Source organism: Megascapheus bottae, chromosome 2, assembly GCF_031878675.1.
Source record: "Megascapheus bottae isolate mThoBot1 chromosome 2, mThoBot2.hap1, whole genome shotgun sequence".
In the NCBI taxonomy this organism is placed as follows: Eukaryota; Metazoa; Chordata; class Mammalia; order Rodentia; family Geomyidae; genus Megascapheus; species Megascapheus bottae.
Genome location: NC_143510.1, coordinates 40,793,391 through 40,818,501, shown reverse-complemented (window position 1 = coordinate 40,818,501; position 25,111 = coordinate 40,793,391). Strand labels below are relative to the sequence as shown.

The following is a 25,111-nucleotide window of genomic DNA, read 5'->3' as shown; positions in this document are numbered from 1 at the left end:
CTAATCTTTTCAATGTTTGTTTGATTTTGGCAATGCTAGGGCTTGAAGTCTGTGCCTCATATTTGCAATGCAGGTGTTCTATCAATTGAGCCACAAGCTCCAATAAAAACATATACATATATCTTTCTTCAAAGATGGCACTCTGACTCTTGGGTCACAGATCAACTTCTGGTGCTTTGCTAGTTCATTGAAGATAAAGAGTCTCACAGACTTTCCTGCTTGGGCTGGCTTCAAACCATGATCCTCAGGTCTCCGCCTCCTGAGTAGCAAGGATTACAAGTGTGAGCCACTGAAAATCAATGTCTGCTAATGATTTTGGGTCTTGACCTTGACTATCTCTAGTTGTGTATAGCTTTAGATGCTGAGTAAATTAGAAATGTATATAATGCTTTCTGCTTCTCTTATAGTGATGTTACTGATGATCCTGCTGTTTTTCTGGCCTTTGAAGATGTAATAGCACATTGGAGGGGAGGGGCGTGTGGAATGAGGAGTCCCAGATGACCAGGACTTGATTTTATACCTTAGGGCCTAGATTTCTAATCACTAAAAGAAATGACCTTGTTGTGACCTACAGTAAAACTCATGGGCTATTTTTCTTCCCAGTTGGACAACTTTATAAGTACTTCCTTGAGTCTCTCCCAATCAGACAGCTTTTCTGAACCAAGCAATTTGGTAAGACCTGCTGGGGGAAGAATTGTGCTGTTCTTCCCAGTGCATATACAAATGCTCAGAAAGTGAAGCTGAGAAGCATAGTCATAGCAGGTATAAGTACATTCTCACCTTACAGGCAATATGAAGTCAACTTGCATTTTTATTACTCTGTATTATTTCTATTTCTATAACTATCACTGTTAGTTCAAGAACTAATGGAATTTTTACTTCTACAATTCGTTTTTTCTCATAGTTCACCAAGAATAGAATAAGATAACAGAACAGAATAGAACAGAAGAGAATAGGAAAAAAGAATAGCGTTCTACCCCTTGGTGAAATAATAGTTTTGGTATTAAACTAGCTAAATTTTAAAAAGTGAATACATTAGCATTTAAAAATAAAAATATATTGTGTAAGGGGGTTTAAAGCTCATATATATATGTATGTATACCTATATATATTATCTTCATGATATGTATGTTCTAACTATGATGATGCTGTAGTTATTTATCATCAACTTTAAGGAGAAAGTGCATTTGTGAGCCAGTTCTCTACCCAGTGCAAGAGAAAGTCAGTTTGCAGTGGAGCAGCCCATGTGTTTTCACTCTCCATATGTGTTTCACACTCACTGAAAAGCATATTAGATGCTCACCTTGGGAGCTACAGCACCTAGTATCTTTACTTTACTTACTAACTTGATTCTAGCTTTGGATGTGTCAATGAGGGTTTAGACACAATGCTAGAAATACAATGCACAAAAGGTGCTTTGGATTTTGTTTAAAAAATGTTCTGCTTGGTAAAAGGAACTGTGAAAACAATCTCTGGTCTTCTGTGTTAAGGATTTTCATTTGGACTTTCTCTACCTTGCATCCCGTAGCAACAGATTGGTAGAATGAGCTAATGAAAGAGCTGAATTGTGGAGAAGAGAGTATTTTTTTTTAATTTTGTCAGTGCTGGGGCTTGAACTCAGGGCCTGGACACTGTCCCTGAGCTTCTTTTGCTCAAAGCTAGTGCTCTACCACTTGAGCCACAACACCATTTCTGGCTTCTTTTTGTTTATGTGGTACTGAGCAATTGAATCCAGTGCTTCATGCATGCTAGGCAAGCTCTCTACCACTAAGCCACATACCCAGTCCAAGAAGAGAGTACTGATTACATATGATGTCATAAAACTTGACTTACTATCCAGATGTGGGATTGCCTTAACTAATCTGTGTGTTTCTCAGATGAAAATTCTATCCTATGATCCAGTGACACCACTCCTAAGCACTTATTTGAAAGATTACATGACAGGATACAGCAAAGGCACTTGCACAACCCATGTTAATTACAGCATGGTTTACAATAGCCAAGTAGTGATAACAGCCTAGGAGTTCTGTTATGGAAGAGTGCATAAACATACACATACATAATATATATGTAATATTTAACATATAACATATATAAACACAATGGCATTTTATGTGGCTATTAGGAAGAAAAATTATGTCATTTTCAGGGAAATGGATTAAGCTGGAAAATATCATACAGAACAAAAGTAAGCTAGACCCAGAAAAAAAAGCATATGTATTTCCTGCTTCCTTTCATACGTAGATTTTAGGCCTAAAATAAGAGTTGGAGGCATGGCTCAGCAAGTAGAACACCAACCAAAGAACAAAAGCATATGATACTGAGTTTGTGTCTGGTCTCAGAACAAAAAAGAAGGAAGAAAGAAAGAAAGAAAAGAAGACTGAAAATATAACCTCCCATGTAAACATGATAGAGGCATGTGCAATGTACAGGATTTCCTTGAGTAAAGTATAGTATGTGCAGGTTGGATCTCCATAGTTTAAACCTTTTGAACAATTGAACAGTTTAACAAAGTGAATATCATAAAGCTGATTATAAGTTTGTGAGGGGGGATAGTGAGAAAGGAGTGGGTGAATGAAAAAGAGAACTAAGGACAAATGCACCCTGAGAACTCAGTGTCTGTATGTGACACAGGAAGTAGGAAATGGAAAGAGTTTGAGGGGAAGACGCAGGATGGGGGAGAAGAATCAAAGGAGGGATTCTGATCAAGAAGCATTGGACACTGTGAATGGAACTTGAAATTGTAAGCCCCTTGTACAACCATTTGAAGTTCAGAAAATAAAAACTACAGTTAAATTTTAAAAAATTAAAATTAAAAATTAAAAAAATATTAGATAGCTTTGTCCTGTCTAGCATCTCCTCCCATAATGGCTTCTGGCAGAGACATTTATAGAAAAGGTCCTCCATTGAAGTCAGCATATTACTAGTTTCCTTGAAAGAACTACTATCATCTTTTTGAAGTCGTGTGAGCAGTATTTATTCAAAATTGCTTCAATTGGGTTAAAGTGACACATTTGTAAAGTAATAAAGAAATGTATTTATGTCACATAATTCCACATCATAAATTTACTACATAAATAATTTTACACTTTTTAAATATTTAAAAATCTAAAAATATTTTTATTTTAGTCAGTTGTACAGATGAGTTACCATTCAACAAATTGGCTTATGAAAACAACGCATCTTGATCAGTGTCATCTCTTTCAACATTCTCATCCACCCCTCCCAACTCACCTCTTCCCACACTGTTATTAAATTTTGTAAGATATATATTAAATTTTTGACTTTCTCCACGACTTCTCTTCCCTCATCTATTCCCCTCCCCTCAATCACACTTGAACCCTTTCAAGTACCTTTTTCCTGATGTTTATTTTGTTGAACTATGATTTTGCCTTTCTAAAGAATTATACTGTATTAATTCTCCTCTAAATCTACTGTATTCCAATGAATACATTTATGCATTAATTTCTTTATTTAATTAATTGTATATTTATAAACTAATTTGAGCTTCCACATATGAGGTAAAACATGCAATTTCTGCCTCTCTGGGCCTCACTTAACGTAATTTTTTTTGTTCCTTCCATGTCTTTGCAAATTATGCAATATTATTCTAGTGGATGAGAAAAATTCCATTGCACATATATACCACATTTTCTTGATCCATTTGGCCATTGAAAGGCATCTGGGCTGATTCCTATACCTTGGCTATGTGGATAGTGCTGCAATAAACATGGTTGTACTGGTGGTTTTATTGTATCCTGGTTTGTAATCTTTGGGATAAACACCCAGGAGTGGAATTTCTAGATTACAGGGTAGTTGTATGTTCAGTAGAAAACATTACAATTTTTTAACTGGTTCAGAAAGATTATTAAGAGAGCCAGATGCCAATGGCTCACATTTGTAAACCTCGCTATGTAGATATGAGGACTGAGATTAAAAGCTACCCCAGACAGACAAATCTATGAGACTCCACAATTAACTAGCAATAGCAAAAAAACAGAAGTAGAGGTGTGGTTCAAATGACACAGTATCAGCTTTCAGTGAAAAAGCCAGGCTCTGAGTTCAAGCTCAAGTATCGGTATGTGCACACACACACACACACACACACACACACACACACACACAGATGATTAAGAGAAAAATCACATATCAGAGTTTACAGAAAAATTTGTAAATATGACAGACAAGCATGAATGTGTTTTCTGCACTGAAATTTTCAGTTTTGTAATGAACGTGATCAGTTAGTTGTCTGATATAAAATGGGAAAACATCTCTTACTACATGGAAGTGGTCCTAGCAAACCTGCTATTTGATTCTGTTTTGCGAAGTATAAGTACAACTACAATTTGTGATTGGAAATGATTTTTCTTCACTTATTTCCATATTGAAACAAATTCCATTTCTCATCCTAAAATACGTCATCTTGATTTGTTAGTTATTAATAATAATTTTATATAAGTATGTGAGCAAGAAGGGTCTCTGCAAAGATCTATTAGAGAAAAGCAATGCCAGGAAACTTTGAGGTACCTTAATATTGAGAGTTTTATAATATTTACAATACGGCAATCATCATCGACTGGAAAATGGTGTGAGTTGTCTTAAAAATACAATGAGCTTGCTAAATTGAACAGTATATAAATTGTCCCAAAGTGTATTGTAGACAGTGGAGCTTTTAATCTCCACTGCTCATCAACCCCACTGATAAGAGAACAGAAAATATAGGGCTTGAACTTCAGATACTTTGATGCTCTAATCATAGGTAACCTTTCAATATTTAAGATCAATAAAATGTAGCCAAGTGTCAGTGGCTCACACTTGTACTCCTAGCAACTCAGGAAGCTGAGATCTAAGAATCAAGGTTAAAAGTCAGCCCAGGCAGGCAAATTAATGATCTCTAATTAAAAGCAAACAGCTGAAGTGGAATGTGGCAAAACTGGTGGAACACTAACCTTCAGCAAAAATACTCAAAGACAGCATACAGGCCCTGAGTTCAAGCCCTGGCATTGGCATGCACATGTGTGCATGCATGCATACACACACACAAAAATAAACACACACTAATTGTGTCAATATATTAAATATATCATAATATTTAAAATATTTAAAATGCAGTGGCATAGAAGGGTTGTATTTCAGTAGTAGAGAGCTTGCCTGCCATGTACAAGGCCCTGGATTTGTTTCAGTATAAAAACAAAGAAATTAAAAAAATAGCATTGTTACAAAGTATGTAGGAAAAAATAATACTTCTTACATTCAATATTTTCCATTTAGTACAATACTATTTGATTTTGATTCTTTCACCTCAGAAAATAACATTAAGTAAATCTATGAATATGGGAAAAAAGGATAAAATTTTGAATTGATCTAGCAGTAATAATTTGCTTTAAAGCAAGAATAAAAGTTATGAATTAATCGAAGAAAGCTATCAAAAAAGCTTACCCTCTTGTCAACTTACCTCCATGACCATACCTCCTGTGCCACGTAAACTCTGAAAAAAAAAGAATCATTTTGATCATAAAGCCATTGGAATTCTGTTTTCAAACATGATTAAAATAACTAAATACTAGTCAATGAAAATTAATACTGGCTCTTCATGATTAGAAGTAAAGTATCTTCCCATCTGAATAGATGTTTATGACCTGTTTTCACCTTATATAGCTGTAGCATTGAAGCAGTGAATAAGAGAGCTGAGCATCTGTGACTCACATTTATAATCCTAGCTATTCAGGAAACTGAGATCTGAGGATCTCAAGTCCAAGTTAGCTCAGATTGAAAAATCTAGAGACTCCAAATAACCAAATAATAATGATAATAATAATAATAATAATAATAAAAAGAAAAATCCAAGAGACTCTTATCTCTATCCAACCAAACAAACAAACAAAACTAGTAATGGAGCTGTAGCTCAGTGATAAAAAAAAAAAAGCCTTGAGTTAAAAAAGAAAGGAGAGAACAGCCCTAGCACTGAGTTTAAGCCCCAGTAGCAGCAAACACACACACACACACACACACACACACACACACACACACACACACACGTTACATACCGGAGACTCATGCCTATAATCCTAGCTATTCAGAAGGTTGAAATCCAAAGGATTTCAGTTTGAAATCAGATTAGACATGCAAGTCCTTGAGACTATTTCTAATTAACCAGCAAAAACGTCAGGAGGTAGACACAGGCTCAAATGGTAGAACACTAGATGTGAAACAAAAATTGAGCAAGAATTTTATTACCAGCAAACCAATTATCAAGAAAAACAATGAATAAATGAACAAGAACCACCACAGAATGTCCCTCAGATTCATCATGAATGTGAAGAGCAAGAGGCTATGTCAGGTAGAATGACTGTACGTTAATCTGAAAAGGAACTCAGGTCAATAGAGATGAGGGTACTAGAAAAGTTGCTAGAAAACATGCGACTTTCCTATAAATATATAATGGACATGTCATTATAGGAAGTACCTCTGAAGTGGGTGTTAAAATTTTCTTTGGTAGACAGAAATGTAATACTTATTGGTCCTCCAACTAGAATGCTCTCAGAATTGCTTTGTTACTTCATATAACAAAATATGAACTATTTTGAGCATAATCTTCCTAAAATTGACCAGACTGGTGAAAACGTATAAGATTCATTGTAGCTGTTCAAAAGAGCTCTCAAGTCAGGCACTGTGGCTCATGACTGTAACACTGACCTACTCAGAAAGCTAAGATCTGAGGATCAAGCTTGAAGCCAGCCCAAGGAAAGAAGTCAGTAAGACTCTCATCTTTAATTAACCAACAAAAAGGTAGAAGTGGAGCTGTGCCTCAACCAGTAGAGAACTAAGTCTTTAGCAAAAACGCTTAGGGAGAGCTCCCACACTCTGAGTTTAAACTAATAAACAAGCTAAAAAAAAAAAACACCCTCAAGTACTGATGATTAATTCTCAGGAATTTAGTGAATTCATTGTTAAACACAGAATTTAAAAATGACATGATACTGACTTATAAACAAAAGAATTATATTAGGAACAATAAGAAGACATGTTTAAATCCATTACCTAATAATTCATTTAATCATATTTTATTACTTACTATTTTATACAATTTTACTATTTACTATTTACTTTTGAAGGTAATTACGTTTATATTTTCTGGATAGTGAGAATATTATATAATGATAAGCTTGTTGATTGTGTGTGCACATGTGTGCATGCCAGTATTGGGGCTTGAATTCAAGGTCTCTTCCTCTCTCTTAGCTTTGTTATTCAAGGCTGGTGCTCTACCACTTGAGTGACACATCCTTTTCTGGCTTTTTGGTGTTTAGTTGGAAGTAAAAGTCTCACATATTCATCTACTTGACCTGGCTTTGAATCTCAGTCATTAGACCTCAGTCTTCTGAGTAGTTGGGATTACAGGTGTGAGCTGGGGCCACCAGCACCCAGCTTGTTGCTCAACTTCCTAATTCCATTGTAAATGATAGTAAGGTTTTATTCCCAAGAATAGACAAATGCTATACTGCATAGAACCCATCCACCCAGATCCAAATTTTACAGTACAAGGCTCACTAAATTATGTTAAATTTTAACTGAAAATAAACATCTTGAAAAATAATGTTGACATTAAAATCTATCTATTTGTGTCCCACGGGTCAAAAGAAAACATGAATTCTAAATTTTATACAACAAATTTAATGAAGTAGACACATGTATTGATTATTGTTTTGACAACATTGATGGAGAGTAACATAAGGCTTTTTCTTACCTGCTAGGCAAGTTGTAAAAGATAATAGAACACCGAACAGCAACCACATTTTCATCTTGTGTTTGATTTAATTTTCCAAAGAGGAAAAAGAAGCTGTAGCTTTATGGCAGATGGACAATGTTAAACACCTGCATAGATAATAAAGAAAAGAGTAGAAGTAGGAGAGAGTGCAAAAAAAGAAAAGGAAGGAAAGGCAGATTTGAAGAAAAAGGAAGAGAGAAAAGAAAGAGAAATAATGTTCATTATTTGGTGATAACATTTTTAGTTGCATTTTGCTATTTTTTTGTTTATAGAATACATTTTGGCTGATTTAAACACATTTATTTTATAAATACCACACTAATAGAAAGTAGATTTGGTGTCATGAACTTTCAGCAAGAACCCAGGTGTCCTCACCTTCTTTCATTTTTAATTATATTTAATTAGTTGTACAAAGGGGTTGTCACGCAACACGGCAGTTTATGAACACAGTGTGTCTTGATCAAGGAATGAGCAAATTTTGTTTTGTTTTGTCTTGATCAGAGAGTATACTAATTCTTTCCTGCAAAGACTGCAATTGTTTGCATTTGAATATGGATCGTTTTAATTAAAGATGAACTTTTAAATAAGAATAGATTTGTGTGTAAATGCTTTGTGAACTCACAAAGTAAACTTTTGCTAGAATTACTATTTTTATTTTTATTTGTGGTGCTTATACTGGAGCTTGAACTCAGAATCTAGAATCTATGTTATCACTCAAACCATAGCTCTACTTTTAGCTTCTTATTGGTGAATTGATGGTAAGGGTCTCATGGATTTTCCTGCCTAGCTTTGAACAGCAATCCACAGAACTCAGCCACTTGAATAGCTAGGATTACAAGTATGAGCCATTACAGCGCCCAACTCCAGATGTGTGTGTGTGTGTGTGTGTGTGTGTGTGTGTGTGTGTGTGTGTGTACACCAGTTTGAGGGCTTGAATTCATGGTCTGGACACTGCCCTTGAGCTGTTCTAGTCAAAGCTACTGCTCTACTACTTGAGCCACAGCTTCACTTCTGGCTTGTTGTTGGTTAATTGAGATAGGAGTCTCACCACTTTCCTGCCGGGGCTGGCTTCAAACCATGATTTTCAAATCTCAGTATCCTGAGCAGTTATGATTCTAGGTGTGATCTCCCAGCACCCAGCTCCATATGCTGCGTGTATGTGTGTGTGCGCGTGCGCGCCAGTTCTGGGGCTTAAACTCAAAAGTCTGGGCACTGTCCTTGAGCTTTCTGCCACTTAGGGCATAGCACCACTCTCCCTCTTTCTATGTATGTGGTATAGAGGAACTGAACTCAGGGCTTCGTGCATGCAAGGCAAGCACTCTGCCACTAGGCCAAACTCCCACTCTCCACATGCTTTTAACTTCTCTTGTTGTCCAACTGTAATTCAGTTTGATCTGAGGTCACAAAGAAATGTGATACTTTCCCTGTGAATCATATCCAGTATCCTAGGGTGGGATTTAATGAAGTCTTTGATAGCATGAATAAAAAATCCTATGCCAGCAAGCAGAACATTGCAACTTCTTTCACTCTTGCCCTCTCTCACACACACAAAAGGACAAGACCTGTTGGGGGAGGCGGGAGGGAAACAGTGCCAGATGGAAAAGCTCACTCAATTTATACAGGGAGCTTTAAAGACTTCCTGAGCTATAATATCCTCTTTGTATGGCATTATTCCCCTGTAGGATGTCCACATCTAATGAAAAGGCTTCATCACAGCTGTCCTTCTGCCTACTGAGGCTTCATTTTAAGCCATTTCCTCTCTTGTGCCTCTGCACAGGCTCAGGATCTTAGCAGCTTCTGCATGCTACACAATATCTCCATGTCTTCTAGGTGAAAGAGCAGGCATGGATTCCATTTCTATTTTTGCCTTTTCCATTATTTCTTTATTTCTCTCTCTCTCTCTCTCTCTCTCTCTCTCTCTCTCTCTCTCTCTCTCTCTCTCTCTCTCTCTCTCTCTCTGTGTGTGTGTGTGTGTGTGTGTGTGTGTGTGTGTGTGTGTGCATATTTACTGTTTTAGACAAGGTCTTTTATCCATAGCTCAGGATGGTCTCAAACTCACAATCCTCCTGCTTCTATTTTCTGAACACTGTAGATATAGGATGCACCACCATGTCAGATCATGAAGTATATGAATGTTTTGATACAAGGGACCTATTCATGTCAGGAGAATAAGATGAATGATCTTATTAGGCCTATGAAGGGCTGGGCAGCTGGAGAGATGTGCCACAGACAAGGCTGATTCCTCCCAAGCAAACAGAGTGTCATCTGTGACAGTTGTTTGTTTCAATACAAGTAAAGGATCATAACTGCACATGATTCTCCTAGAGAGGGGCAACTGAATTTAGGTAATTTAGGTCCTTATTGCACAAAATAGCACAAGTGAATATTTTTATTCCATTTTGAAAATGCAACAAACTTTTCACTTTTTTAAGCACATGTGGATATTAGTAAATTTTTGTTTAATTAAACCATTTACCCATCCATGCTATTCTAAGACTAGGAAACTTTTAATTTTCTTAGAAGAATATGCAAAAATGAATCTTGTAAACATAGACAATGATAATATTTGTGTATGTGTCAGTGCTGGGGCTTGAACTCAGGACCTGAGCACTGTTTCTGAGTTCTTTTGCTCAAGGCTAGAACTCTATCACTTGAGACACATCTCTACTTCTTGTTCTGTGATGGTTAATTGGAGATAAGAGTTTCAGGAACTTTCCTGCCTGGACTGGCTTCACACCTCAATCCTCAGATCCCATCCTTCCGAGTAGGTAGGATTACAGGCATGAGCCATAAATTTTAATTATTCATTGATTTTAATAGATGTGTCCAAAGTGTCTTTTCAGAAAACCAGCACATCATTTGTTATATCAGGGATAAATATCCAATGAAGTAATTTATAAATTAGATGTTCCTCAAGAACAAATATTATCATTAATTGTTCTCTACCATAAATTGAGTTGAAGATGCTCAACACCTATTGAATTAAACCCATTGACTAGTGAATTTCAAAAGTATGGCTCCATATTTGACCCACTAAGCCACAGCAGCAAGAGGAAACAGAAGCTGATAGAGTGAAATCATAAAGTAGGGACAGGAAGGTCAAGTTCAGACAGCAATGTGGATTTTCATATGGCAGAGCCTACCCTAATGGGATCATTTGAGATGAGAGGGAAGAGAAGTGGAAGAAAATTACAGGACCATAAAGGCCATGGGTTGAACTTTTGCTCTCAGAATTCCACAGGCAATGAGTTTCTGCTGGGGAGCTCTGCATCAAAATATCACAATATTTCATCCTAAGCATTTAGAGATAAATTCTGCTCATTTATTTTTTTAGCTTCTTCCAGATATCTCTGACCCTTTATTCATTAAAAATATGTAGTCCATTATTTTTTTTAAAAATTATTGTAACTTGGTATACTTCGCTTATTTTAGGAGTGATTTTGTATATTTATTATATTTATCTTTTTATTGGTTCATAGTAAATCATGACACTTTTGTACATGTATATAATCTACTTAGAATGTACTTTGACCATATGTAACCCTCTATTTTTGTTATTCCCCCACTTTCTCCAATTGTCTTCCACCTTCCACCTTCTTCTTTGTATTTCACCTTTATTCTTGTGACTTAGTTTTGTTTATCTCTTAGCTTCCAATAATGAGAAATAAAACAAAACGTGTGATACTTGTCATTGTGGGACTGATCTGTTTCACTTAACGTTATGAGCTCAGTTCCATCCATTTTCTAGCTAATGATATCATTTTATTCTTCTTAATGGCTGAATGCTTGTGCCATTTTTCATTTTCCATTCCATGCCCATGGATGGGCATCTAGACTGATTCCATAACATAGTCAAGGTGTATAGCTCAGCAAGGAGCACAGACATGCAGATATCTGTGTAGTAAACTGATTTCGATTCTTTTGGGTAAATACACAGGAGTGATATATAGCAGAATTGTATGGTAGTTGTACTTCTAAGATTTTGAACCATCTCCATACTAATTTTAATAGTGCATAGATTAAATTACATTCCCACCAACAGTCAATACTAGTCTATGGAGTCTGTGTCCTCATCCCCGCTTCATCCTCATCTAAATTTTTTTCATATATTTTTATTGTAATTAATAGAAGGGTTACATTATATTCACCAGATAGAAGGTACATTACTTCACATACATTGATACACTTTGTCATGTCTTGGTCCCCATTTGCCTCCCCCTCCCCCACCCCTCATCTTGTTTTCCTCCCTTCCCTATTCCACTTCAAATAACCAAATATACATATATACAATATATCAGATAAGCAGGTGAAATACTATAACAATATGAGATAACCAAAGGATAACAAAAGAGATGAGAGATAACATAGTACATTAAGGACAACAATCATTCATTATATGGCTTTTGTTTCTATATCCTGGAAGTCCTTTCATTTAGCGTCATTCTACATGGCCTCATGTATCTAAGTTTTGTTCTATTGTAAGTCTCTGCTAGGAAAGCCCAAGGTTTCTACTGATTATGACAAATGAGGGAAATCATTGAGCCTATGTGTCTTTGAGTCTGGCTTACTTCACTTATTATGATTTTTTTCTAAGTCTTTCTATTTCCTTACAAATGGGGTGATATCATTCTTTCTTACAGCAGCCTAGAATTCCATTGTGTATAAATACCACATCTTGTTGATCCACTCATCAGCTGAGGGGCATCTGGGTTGGTTCTGTATCTTTGCTATGGTAAATAATGCTGCAATGAATATTGTTGTGCTAGTGGATTTAATATGTCCTTGCTTCTGGATGATTGGATAAATGCCAAGTAGTGGAAATGCTGAGTCATAGGGACATCCTCATCTAAATTTTTAATCTTGATGATGGCCATTCTGACCTGGGTGAGGTAGAAATTTCTGTGTTGTTTTGACTTATATTTCCCTGATGGCTATGCACATGGAGAATTTGTAAAGTAATAATTGGCCATATGTATCTCTTCCTTTGAAAAATGTCTATTCAACTGTCTATTCTGGTGATTAATTTTGTGTGTGTGGTGTGGTGGAAGGTTTCAAGTCCTGGGCCTGAGCACTGTCGTTGGGCTTTCTTAAGATTAGCGCTCTACCGCTTGAGCCACAGTACCACTTCTGGCTTTTTCTGTGTATGTGGTATTGAGTGCTAGGCAAGCACTCTACTACTAGGCCAAGCTCCCGACCCTGTGGGTTCTTTAAGATAGTTCTGTTCTTCATGTTCTCCCTTTTAACGACTTCCTTACTAGAACAGATACTGGGTAGGCACCAGGGTGGTGAAGTTTCAGATTTATATTGATAATATGATCTTGGGTGATATACGGTGGTGTGCCTTTTTTTATTAACATTCGTGCCAAATATGAATCAAATAGGCAGTACAGGAAGAGTGATTTTATACTTACCTCTCTTTTTTTTCCTTCTTTTTTTATTGTAATTAGTAAAAGGGTTACATGATATTTGCCAGATAGAAGGTGCATTAATTCACATACATTGATACCCTTTCACATGTCTTGGTACCCGTTTCCCTCCCCCCCCACACCCCCCACCTGTCTTGGTTTTCCCCCCTTCCCTATCAAATTTCAAATATCCAAATACAAATAAATTCAATATATCAGATAACAAAGTGAGATACTATACCAATATGAGATAACCAATGGACAGCAAAGGAGATGAGAGACAACATAGTACATTAAGGACAACAATCATTCATTATATGGCTTTTGTTTCAATATCCTGGAGGTCCTTTCAATTAGCTTCACATTATATGTCCTCATGTATCAAGATTTTGCACTATTGCAAATCTCTGCTAGTAGAGTCCAAGGTTTCTACTGATTATGATGAATGAGGGAAACCATTGAGCCTAAGTTCCTTTGAGTCTGGCTTACTTCACTTAATATGATTTTTCTAAGTCTTTCTATTTCCTAACAAATGGGGCGATGTCATTCTTTCTGACAGCAGCATAGAATTCCATTGTGTACAAATACCACAACTTGTTGATCCACTCATCAACTGAGGGACATCTAGGTTGGTTCCATATCTTTGCTATGGTGAATAGTGCTGCAATGAACATTGTTGTGCTAGTGGGTTTAGTATGTCCTTGTTTCTGGGTGGTTGGGTAAATGCCAAGTAGTGGAATTGCTGGGTCATAGGGGAGTTCTATGTTTAGCCTTTTGAGGCACTGCCACACTGCTTTCCATAGTGGTTGAACGAGTCTGCACTCCCACCAACAGTGTAGTAGTGATGGCCTATAGACACATGAAGAAATGCTCAACATCTCTGGTCATAAAAGAAATACAAATCAAAACAACTCTAAGATTCCACCTCACTCCAGTTAGAATGGCCAGGATCAGGAAAACGAATAATAACAGATGCTGGAGGGGATGTGGCCAGGAGGGATCACTACTATACTTACCTCTCTTATATAAAAATACAAGATTGTGAATAATCTGTAATCTAAACAATTCAACGGGACTAGGAGTGTGGCCCAGCAGTAGAATGCTGCTTACCTAGTGTGCATGAAGCCCTGGGTTTGATTCCTTAGTACCACATACACAGAAAAAGTCAAAAGTGGTGCTGTGGCTCAAGTGATAGAGTGCTAGCCTTGAAAAAGCTCAAGGACAATGTTCAGGTCCTGAGTTCAAGCCCCAAGATTGATGGGCCACAGGGGGAGAATTAGACAGGATCTGATAATATCTATCAATGTATTTCATGATATCAAATAAATCCAAGTCTGATCAACCAACATACAGTGAGTGTCTACTGTGTGAACAGCTTATATGAGCCATAGATGTGAAAATAAATAGAGGAAAAGCCTTCAACTTCAGAAACTTAGAATCTAGTTGGATACAGGTAACAAAACCATCTCAATAAATCTACCTTTGGTCTCAGATACCATGAGGCAACTTTTCCAGAACATGGGTTAAGACACATATATCCACATTTAGTAAGCTTAATGGGAAATGCTACATTTAATGTGACTTTGGGAAAATACAATGGTATTATTTTACTCTTTGTCTCACATTAAGTCAATTATATGCCAACACACCATAATTAACCCCACATGTGTCTACTGATTACTTGTCATGTGTTAGGTACTATGTCAAGCCATCAAAACAAAATTATGAACTAAGAAGTCCTGAACTTAGTTAGGCACTGGTGACTCATGCCCATAATCCTAGTTCTACAAGAGGCTGAGACTTGATGGTAGTGGTATGAAGCGAGCTCAGGAAGGAAAGGCTGTAAAATTCTCATCTCCAATTAACTAGCAAAAAGCCCAAAGTAGAACAGTGGCTCAAATGGTGGAGCCATCCTTAAGTAAGAGAATCAAAGCACAGCACTAAAGCCCTTAGTGCAAGCCCCAGCACAGTCATTAAAACAAATAAACAAAAACCCACCTCCTTGTCTTAGTAGTTAAGATAGCCCCGTTTCAACATCTTAAGTATTAATTGAATTTTCCCATGGACCAGGCCCTGTGTACATGTGTTGATTTCTCAGGGCGGGGGTTTGGCTTTTCCAACCTCTATTAGCCTCTTATCCTTTTTCTCTAGGCACAAAAGCAGGCTTCAGGGGTGAGTTACCTGAGATGAAGGTACAGAGAGCTCAGGAAGACATTACTGCTAGTAATGGTAAAGATAGTACTTGTGGTAAAGACAGTGGGAAAGACAGGTGAGCAGGTGGGATGATGAGAGGAGATAATGATGGAGCTGGGAGATGTTCCTATGTTACCACACAATACTAAAATATAGCTACAATGGCAAGCTCTACATGGTGTGTGGGAGCTTGGCAAGCTAGAAAAATATATCCATTTCAATGCTGGAGCTGTAGGTACAGGATTCTGTAGGGTCAACCCTTGTCAGAATCAAGTCAGACTATATGATAAGATGTCTTCTATTAGATGGAAGACTAGGAATAGGAACTAAATGTTAGGTCATGCCTTACACATCATGAAAGATGACACTTTGGATGACATTTTTCTGTCCAGATTAGCCAAAATGAGTCAATGACTGACTTCTAAAGAAATGTAGCTTTGACATTGATGAGACAAAGAAGACTGAGAAACAGAAAGCAGAGCCTGCACATGCTTAGTTGCTTCAGAGAAATGTCCAGGTCCTTTCAGGTCAGAGCACAGATATGCCAATGGCAGGTAAATAGCAACTGATGAATGGACATGCCTGTATTTGCTTGTCAAATAAAAGAGAGGATAGGGGAGAATGATGAAAGAGGAGATAGTGACCAAGATGCATTATACCTGTAAACTGACATGTGAAATTATAATCCTTTTGTACAAACACTTAAAGATTTCTCAAGGCGGGGGTTTGGCTTTTCCAACCTCTATTAGCCTCTCATCCTTTTTCTCTAGGCACAAAGGCAGGCTCGAGGGGTTGAGTTACCTGAGATGAAGGTACAGAGAGCTCAGAAAGACATTATTGCTAGTAATGGTAAAGATAGTACTTGTGGTAAAGATAGTGGGAAAGACAGGTGAGCAGGAAAATTTAGAGGGAGTTAAGAGTTGGGTAAAGCTATTTGGAAGTGACTAAGTTATAATAATATTTTGATATGCAATATCATTTGCTTTTTGCAAGGGCTAAATGAATGAAAGTACAACCACAGAAATATAATCTAAAATGATTCTTCCCTATCACCTCTCTCACCAGTGAAATAAAATTAGTGAAGGAAAGCAATGCCAAATGTGCCTAAGGGCAAGATCCCTACAGCTCCTGCTCTCTTGCCAGATTATCTGCCTTCTTTACAGGTTTAGGAGAAATACTTTGGGCCTTTATTCTAAAGATCCTGTTGAAATAAAAGTGTCATTGCTGGCAGTCTCAAGTACTGAATTCAGGCCTCACACGTGTTAGGCCTGTACTTTACCACTTGAGCCACAGCCCAATTACGTTTGATTTTAGTTTATCAGATAAAGTCTTGAGCTTTTACAGGGGAGGGCCACTGGACAGTGATTCCCTCCTTCTCCACCTTCCCAGCAGCTAGGAGTAGATGTGTGCTTCGTAGCTGGGATTATAGACATTCAACACCATGCCCAGCTTGTTTGTAAGCCAGGATGTCATAATTTTGCCCAGGATGGCATCAAACCACAATCCTTCTGTTTACACTCCCTGAGAAAGCTGGGATTTCAGCCATGTCCACCCTTTACACAGGGAAAAGATTTTTTAGCTAGGCATCAGTGGCCCTATGCCTAAAATCTTAGGTGTCTACACAGGAGGCTGAGATAGGAAGATCACATGCAAAGCCAACACAAGCAGACAAATCTGAGAGACTCCTAAGCCCAATTAGTCAGGAAAAAAAAGCTGAAAGAAGAGGCATGGTTCACATGGTAGAGCACCAACCAAAAAAAAAAAAAAGAAGAACAGTGAGAGTTCCAGACCTTATGTTCAAGTCCAAGTACCAGTGCTCACACACATGTGTGCACACACAGGCAAACACACAAATCTAAAGAAATTTTTGTGTGCTGCAAGATTTAAGGAACATCACAGCTAAAGAAAAAGGGGAGGACCAATGAAGAGGAGAAAAGGGAGAGAATGCAATGAGAATCAAATGTATATCCTACAAAATTCAGAAGAGTGAGGAAAGGAATGGGTAGGGGAGGGATGAGTGAGAACGTTGAGAGGGGTGACATTGATAAAAATACATTGCACTCATATACTGCTTTGGTAATTGGCAATTCCTGTGTATAACTATTTATAGATAATAAAAAAAGTTTTTAAAAATCAAATAAGCATAACAAAAGATATATTGTATTCATAGACTGCTTTGTTAAATGGCAACTCCTTTGTACAACCACTTAAAAATAATTACAATTTTTTTAAAGAATAAAGATGGTAGGCACTTGGAGGTTATAGAATATATATGTTTGTGCTCTTATTTTTAGAACTAATTATGAATATATAATTTAAGGTTTTCTTTTGTTCATTTCTTTTTGTATTGGTTCTGGGGCTTAAATTTGGGGCCCTGTGCTTTTTTTTCCCTCAAGGCTAGTGCTCTACCGCTTGAGCTACAATTCTTTTTCTGGTGGTTAATTGGGGAATTAATTGATGAATAATTGGAGATATGGACTTTTCTGCTTTGGCTGGCTTTGGGCTATGATCCTCAGATCTCAGGCTCCTATGTAGCTAGGATTACAGGCATGATACCTGGCTAATTTAAGATTTTTTTATTAATAACTAAAGACGTTTAGTTTCTATGAAGTATACTCTATGAAACATAGTCTTATGAAGTATACTCTATGGAGTATAAGTGTTGATTTAAATGTTCAGATTGTCACTAAATTTTATATTGTCACTGATATTGAAGTAGCTTGGATTTTGGTTGAAAATTATTTTTTTTTACCAGTCCTGGGCCTTTAACTCAGGGCCTGAGCACTGAATTAACCTAAGTGACCATTTATTCTTTGTATTTAAAGCTTATCTGAAATTATTAAACTAGATTGTTCCCACTCCGTACTTTGGGCATTTTTCTGTCATTGTTATATTTTTCTTTATTCTCCATTATGGAAAATAATTCTGTTTTCTTTGGACTAATATGTCTTGAATTCGAGCATGGAGAATTTATGCTTTGTGTGTATGTGTGTGTGTTAAGACCTAGATGTTATTCCTTAGTGTTTTTTTCACTCAAGGTTGGTGCTCTACTACTTGAGTCACAACTCCTCTTCCAGCTTTTTGGTTGTTAATTGGAAATGAATGTCTCAGATTTTTCTGCCTGGGTTGATTTTTTAACCTTGATCCTCAAATCTCAGCCTCCTGAATAACTAGGATTATAGGCGTGACCACCTCCTAGCAGCACTCTTTAAGCTAGACTGGTTTTTTCTTTTATCAATAATTCACATGTTAGGAAAATGTTTTAAAACTTCTCTTCCATCCCATGAATACACAATGTGGATTAGATCAGCCAGGCAGCTGCAAAGAGGGACAAGAAATTCTACCATCAATATTCATGAGCAGTATTCACCTTGGAGTACTATGCTCCTTGTACTTTATAACTTATAGCATTTCGATTTATCACTCACAGTTATATGATTTCATGTTGGTTCCATTTCATTTTACGCCATTACCAGGGTTTTTCAGTACCTCACAATCTCACTTGGCTTTTGCACTTACATCAGCTGTTCTACACTTCAGCCTTCATCCACTTTGGCTTTTAATGGGACATAGTCTCTTGGATTCTTCTGCCTATCTTAGCATTGAACTTTGATCCTCAGATCTCAGCATCTAGAGTAGCTAGGATTACAAGTGTGAGCAACTGGCACCTGCCTAATAAATAAAAAATCTTAGGAAGCAATTACTCTTCCAAGAGAAATGTTGATCAATGATTTATCAGGAAAAGGCAAAATGTGTTGTGGATAATACCTGATAAACAATTTAATCTATGTAATTACAGTAATCACAATGCTTTTGAAACTCAACTGGAAAAGCTAGGACATTGATTTATATTCTGAGGAAGAGCCAACACCAACATGCAGCTGAGCTGCTAATCAATCTGCAAATAAGCCAAGGCAAGAGAATGTAGCTTCCCTTCCCTGCAGATTCTCCAGCCCACTGATTTATTGTCATAAAATACTAATTTCAATTGAACACAAAAATTAAATCAAATGCCTTGCAGGAAGTTAAAAAATCTCACTAAAAAAACATAAAGTGTGTTGAGCATATGAGCTACTTAAAAACTAAGATAATCCTTTTTTAAGAAACAATTTTATATGTTGAGCTTGCTGGATTACTTGCTTCTACTGCTGCTTCTGCTTCTTCTCCTCTATGACAGTTATGAGGCTTAAACTGAGGGTCTGAATTTTTGCTCAAAACTGGCACTCTACCACTTAAGCCAAATCTCCACTTCTAGCTCAGAGCTCAGAGACAGTGCTCAGGACCAGAGCTCAAGCCCCATGACTGACAATTCTTTTAAAAAAATGGAGATGGGGCTGGGAGTTTGGCCTAGTGGTAGAGTGCTTGCCTAGCATAGACAAAGACCCGGGTTCAATTCCTCGGTACCACAAAAAAAAGCCAGAAGTGGTGCTGAGGCTCAAGTGGTAGAGCTCTAGCCTTGAGAAAGTCCAAGGACAAGGCCCAAGCCCAGGAATGGCAAAAAAAAAAATTGGAGATATGAGTCTCACATATTTTCCTGTCTGGGTTGGCTTTGATCAACAATCCTCAGGTCTCAGCCTCCTAAAGAGCTAGGATTATAGGCATAACCTACGAGAACCCCACTCTCACTATAGTCTTCAAAGAAATTTTAGAATAAAAACTAATGGGCTATTAAAATAATTCGAAAAAATAAAAATATTACACAATGGTATCATATATCTGTTGGCTATTCATGAGTCTATTTCTTTGAACAGAGCATTATAGCTGTTAACCTAGCAGTTATTAAATACAAGATAGCAGCTGCATCAACATTAAACCTTAATTTTAAAATGACTGTGTAAATATCCCTGACCTTCCCTAAGTCCAAAATAGGAGAAATAAAGACCAATGTTAGGCAAGCTAGAATGGCACACTGGCAGATGGTGCAGGCTCTTGTGGGAAAAATATGCCAACTTGGTGAAAAAGCACAAAACAGGAGATTTCACATTCACAATTATTTTGATGAAATTCAGTTCTTTATGTGAAGCAAAACCCAAATAACTAGCTGCAATAGAAAATCAAGACACACTTGAATCTTTAGGTTTTGAAATGCTGCATGCAGACAAACACTTCAAAGTTATCTAGATGAAATTTTGCAGGAAAGACATTAGATACCTTACCCTTAGTTAAATGTATTAATACTGTTAAACAAATCAATCAGCCAGGCATGAGTAACTCATGCCTGCAGATCTTGTTTCTAAGCCATCTAACCAGAAAACAAAGACTTCATTTCTAAAAGAACCAGCAAAAAGCTGGACTAGAGTTGTAGCTTAAGTGATAGAGCACCAGCCTAAACAAGCAAGCTTCCCAGACCCCTTGAATACTGGATAAAACAAAAATTTAAAAACAACAACAACAACAATAACAGCTGCGTGCCCATGGCTCATGCCTGTAATCCTAGCTACTCAGGAGATTGAGATCTGAGGATAACAGTTCAAAGCCAGCCTGGGCAGGAAATTCCATGAGACTTAACTACCATGAGACTCCTTAACTACTAGAAAACCAAAAGTGGTGCTGTTCTCTCAAAGTATTATGTCATTAGCCATAATTAAAATGATAGATTTGGATAAATTAGCATTGACCATGGTGATAATTATTTTACTATGGTAATAAAGATCTTATCACAGGCAATATAGAATGCTATTAGAAATAAAAACAAATGAAAAGGAGATGAAAATAGGAACCATCAACTCATAATCTCTTTCTTTCTTTTCTTTCTTTCTTTTTTTTTTTTTTTGTGCCAGTCCTGGTGCTTGAACACAGGGCCTGAGCACTGTCCTTGGACTTTCTCAAAGTTAGTGCCTGAGCCACAATACCACTTCCAGCTTTTTCTGTGTATGTGGTATTGAAGAATCGAACCCAGGGCTTCATGTATGCTAGGCCACATTCACAGCTCCAAAAGAATCTTATTAGGTTGTGATTCTTAGTTTAAAAAAACTTAATTTCTCAAAGCAGAAATTTTTTTCCACTGGTCAAGCTAAATCCACAGATTACAAATATGGCTTAAATGCAGTGATAAAAGCTAGTGCAATGAAATTCAATGGTATTTCCATCCACACTAAACCAGCCACAAAAATAACACCAAAATTATAATAAAAGCTAATGAATGAATAAATAAATCCAGAAAGCTCACCTCTACCCTGCTTTCTGTATATGTAAAAAGAATCAGTATTGTTCCATCTTACATTATTTAAAAAAAGCAAAGAGAAAAAATATAAATGAGACCAAAAATATTCCACAAGAAAGTACTTTAAATACTAGGCTGCCGCTTCACACCTATAGCACATAGCTGAAATCTACTTAGGAGGCTGAGATCTGAGAAGCTAGCTTTATCATGACACTCCCTTAAGACTCTTAACCTTTAAATAACCAGGAAAAGCCAAAAGTGGAGCTGTGGCTCAAGTTGTGGAATGCCAGTCTTGAGTGGAAAGTGAAGAGGCAGTGCCCAGGCCTTGAATTCCAGCACCAGTATCAGCTACAGAGTTTTTAGGAATAAGAATTTTATGTTAAAGTAAGTAATTGGGTTTCTTTTAATAACTTAGCAAATCCAGCTAATATAAATTTTGTACATTGAATCACAGTGTTATTGAAAAATCACAACAAATTGTGAAATGTGGGACAGGAAGAGTGGTCAGATTGTGGGCAGTAAGGAAATCAATAATGAATTCCAGGCAAACCTTGATTCATATTATTCAGTGGCAAAATTTCCTAAAGATGGCTCTTAAAGACTTGGAATTATAGAATGTGGTGGCCCATGCCTGTTCTAGTTACTCAGGAGGCTGAGATCTGAGGATTATGGTTCAAAGCCAGCCTGGACAGAAACATCTATAAAAATTTTCTCTCCTATTCATCAGCAAAAATCTGGAAGTAGAAGTGTGGCTTAACATGGTAGAGTACTAGACTTGAGTGAAAAACTAAATGAGACCTTGAAGTCCTGCATTCAAGTTTCAGTATACTGGCACACACACACACACACACACACACACACACACACACACACACACACACAACTAAACCAAAACAAAACAAAAGACTGGGACTTTGCTCAAGTGGGTGGCCCTGAATTGTAGTGCCATCATCTGAAACAAATTAAAACAAAACAACCACAACAAACCCAGCCTCCAGATTTTTGAAGCAGTATCTAGTTAGTAGTACCTAGCTCTAGAGGAACTATTGATTATTATTAGCAATCTCAGGCCTATTAGTACAAAAATCAGAAGGATTCTAGAAAGAATTTATCAAATTTTATGAGGAATGAACAGAAATAAACTAAGTCCAGAAAAGAACAGCCTTTATACCAAAGAATAAACGTGGCAGGGCTCCAGTGGCTCACACTTATAATCCTAGTTATTCAAGAAATAGATTGAGGATCTGAGGACTGAGGCTCAAGGCCAGCCTGTGAAAGAAAAGTTGGTGAGACTCTTAGCTCCAATTTAACAAGTGGTAAAGCACCAGCTTTGAACAAAAAAACCTAAGGGACAGAGCCCAGGTTTAAGACCCAATACTGACACTAAATGAATAAATAAATAAATAGATGGTATTTATATTTTATGTTATTATATAATAGCTTGAATTAATTAATTAATTAAATGCAGATCACTTTCTTGATACCATTCTCAAAATTATTCAAAATGAATTATAAGCCTAAATGTAAGATACTAACTATAAAAGTTTTGGAAGGAAACCAAAAGCCAGGATATTATACCATTGTGTTAGGCAATAGAAACAAAAGAAAAAGCACAAATAACAAAATAAATAGTAAAGAAGTGGACTTCACTGAAGTTGAAAATCTTTTGTACATCAAAGAAAACATCGAAGGAAATGAATAAACAGAATAGCTCCAGGAGATAGCAGAAAATACTTTGAACATCCATAACTGCTAAGTGACTTGTATCTAGAATCAGCAAAGAACTTTTACAAGTCAGTACTTTCAAAGACACCTGGCTCAGTTACTTAAATGGACAAAAGATGTGAAGAAATGTTTCTTCTAAGACATTATGCCAATAGAGAATAATGACATAAAAGACATCCAAAGCATTGGTCAGCATATAAATGCACATCAAAGCTACAGTATTCTATTCCTTTGTACTCACTCTTAGGACTCTAGGCAAAAAAAAAAGTGATCAAGATATGAAGAAATTGAAACCTTTTTCTCTTGCAGGCAAGAATGTAAAATAGCGCGACCACCTTGGGAAACAGTTTGACAGTATCTCATATGTTAAAAATAGAGTAACCACATGACCCAACAAATCTCTAGGCATACAAGAGAAAGAAAAATATATGGCTACACAAAACTTACACGGAAATGTACACAGCTGTACATTCTAAAAACTCATTTGTGTTCAGGTCATTGATTTCTTGTGTATAGTTTAGAGATATTAAGGTCTTTAGCTGTAGGTTTTCATTCCTATCACCTTTCGCCAGTGGTTTATAGAGCATGTGTACTCTGTACAAACCCTATTCACCAGAATGTAATAAAGACAAATTAACCAAATTCTTTCCCAATTTAAGAGGTATTACTTCCCACAGTGGCTGTTATTTTCAGTAGTACTATCATACTCTAAAAATGATTCACTGACTAAATGAGCATTTTTGAAATACTCTGATTTTGAGCATTTGGGGGGATATTATACAATCAATGTCTATCTCTAAAACTACCAAACCACTATTCAAAACTATATTTTATCCATCATTTAGAAACACCTGCCTCTCTCAACTCTGTTCCTTATCCTCAGTATTTTGTACACACTCCTGTGTACAAATACTTGGTAATAATTTTGAGAAGGATATAAATCTCCTTGAATGCTATATTCACATCTATACTTTGATTTACAATATGCATAGTAGTTTGAAAGTATGTAATTAGCATTTGATACATAATACACTCAAGAATTAATATTAAAAGATCTTTTTAAGATCTTAGGGAGAGATTATCAGATAGATAGATAGATAGATAGATAGATAGATAGATAGATAGATAGAAATATGGATGGACAGTGAATGGGTGCATGCATGGATGAATGGATTGATGGATGGATTGATATGATAGACAGACAGACAGTTTATAGATAGATAGATAGATAGATAGATAGATAGATAGATAGATAGATAGATAGATAGAGATAGATAGAGATGAATGGATGGATGGATAAATGGGCAGGTGAGTGGACAAAGAGAAATGGAAGGGGGAGGGAAATGGGTACCAAGACATGTGAAAGGGTATCAATGTATGTGAATTAATGCACCTTCTATCTGGCAAATATCATGTAACCCTTTTACTAATTACAATAAAAAATATAAAAAAAATAAATAAAAATAAAATAAGGAGACAAAAAAGCTAAAAAAAAGAGAGAAATGGATGGATGGATAGAGAGAAATTGATGGATAGATGAATAGACAGATGGCTGGACAGAAAGATAGAGTTCAGAATGTTCTACAAGGACAATTTCACATTAATTTTTCCCCATGTATTACAGTAACTTCTTTCTTTGATTTCAGAAGACTCTTTCCCAGGAGCTGTCCATTGTCCCATGCCAGCATTGACCGTGCCCATCCCAGTCTGGCTTCTAGAGTAGATGGAGAGCACTCACTGGAGTCTGGAGGAAGATAGGAGCTATGCCATTCTAAAGTTTATGTGAGGATGACATTCAAATTTCCCTTTGGTGAGGATGGCCTTCCCAGGCCTCTGGCCTCTGGTCCATTTCTCAAATTC

At 36.7% G+C, this 25,111-nt stretch overlaps 1 long non-coding RNA gene across 2 annotated transcripts in view; it reads right to left on the bottom strand.

The window, feature by feature from the left end:
* Positions 1–5,455: 5,455 nt before the first annotated feature.
* LOC150066703 (uncharacterized) overlaps positions 5,456–25,111 on the bottom strand; it is a 143,904-nt gene continuing 124,248 nt past the window's right edge. For both annotated transcript variants that reach the window (XR_016533578.1, XR_016533577.1), the window contains 2 exons: positions 7,745–7,872; positions 5,456–5,488 (listed from right to left, as the gene is read on the bottom strand). This is a non-coding gene — a long non-coding RNA (uncharacterized LOC150066703). The remainder of the gene's footprint in view (positions 5,489–7,744; positions 7,873–25,111) is intronic.